The 1,308-nt window shown below is 34.5% G+C and overlaps 1 pseudogene; it reads right to left on the bottom strand.

The window, feature by feature from the left end:
- Positions 1 to 953, bottom strand: part of LOC122063774 — a 3,803-nt pseudogene extending 2,850 nt beyond the window's left edge.
- Between the last annotated feature and the right edge of the window lie 355 nt (positions 954 to 1,308).

Below are 1,308 nucleotides of genomic sequence, written 5' to 3'. Positions count from 1 at the left end.
AATCTTATTACATTATTGTTAAATGAAAAAAAAAAAAAAATTAGTGAAGTTTATCAATTCACTCTTCATAGTGACATATTGAACAACCTTTTATTTAATTAAAATGGGTAGAGGAGTACATTTTATACACATTATATAAATTTTTTTTACTATCATCCGATCCATCAGGTGAAAAAAGAAAATAATGTCCAAGATAATCTCAAGTTCAGTTAAGAAATGTCTAAGATAATTTCAAGTGATCTTAGAAAAATCAAGAGATTTCTTCCTTGCATGAGCCTTGGTGAAATAGTTGATCATGTAATCTTGAAACAAGACCTCATTGTAATGAACCATCCCATCCTTCTCAACTACTTGAGGAAATGGCGCAATCTTAGTCGTCGGTTGAGGGCAAAAAAATATAGGGCATGAAACCCTCGAATGTGTGCTTGTAGTTCAAACTCAATGTTCTGGACTCTTGTATCTCCCGTTGCTCAGTATCTGGCACACCAAAGAAGAGAAAGGAAAAATGCTTAGTGAATGATGACAGTAGTTATTTATCTTTATCGACTTGTCACTTTGACTCAGTAAGTCATGTGTCGATTTAACTCAATTGCATTTCAAGTCATAGTTTTGAGTTTTAGATATCACTTATGGTTACATACCTGAAGGCTATCCCCAACATTGATGACCAGAGCTCCTGGGACTGGTGGAATCTCTACCCAGTACTCTTCCTTTTTTTCGGCATCTCTTCCATCTTCCATTTTAACATACAAACTGCCTATCCCATCTTTTAGCAACACAGTTAGGTTACCCACGTCGGAATGCCGTCCAACACCTATAGTTAGCTCCGGATTGGGACATGGTGGGTAGAAGTTCATCTTACACTCTCTTGCACCAAGGTATGCATCATATATGGGGTCATCCAACTTTACTCCATGGCTCTCAAATAACACCTCCACTATTTTTCTCACCATCTGTGCTAATGTTTTTATGTAACAGATTACAATTTCCCTGGCATTCAAACACTTTCATTTCAAGATAATGATGATAAAAGGAATGAAAGATAAAAATATATACATTGGTGTGACCAACACTGAACACCAAGCTCGGCACCACAATGGACCTAGTACAAAACTCTATAGAATAAGGTGTATTTTGAGTAGTCAAAATGTCAGCATTATTGACGTTATTTTGTCTTATATATAAAAAGATTTTTTTTTTATGTACACAAATGAAGGTTACAACTTATTGTTATCAATGTATGGTTACTTTAGAAACGTAAACTAAAGTGATGTAGAAAAAATGGAAAATAAAGAACAAATAATAACA

The sequence above is a fragment of the Macadamia integrifolia genome, unplaced genomic scaffold, assembly GCF_013358625.1.
Source record: "Macadamia integrifolia cultivar HAES 741 unplaced genomic scaffold, SCU_Mint_v3 scaffold1452, whole genome shotgun sequence".
NCBI lineage: Eukaryota > Viridiplantae > Streptophyta > Magnoliopsida > Proteales > Proteaceae > Macadamia > Macadamia integrifolia.
Note: the sequence above shows the minus strand (reverse complement) of the source record. Positions and strands in the feature narration are given on the sequence as shown.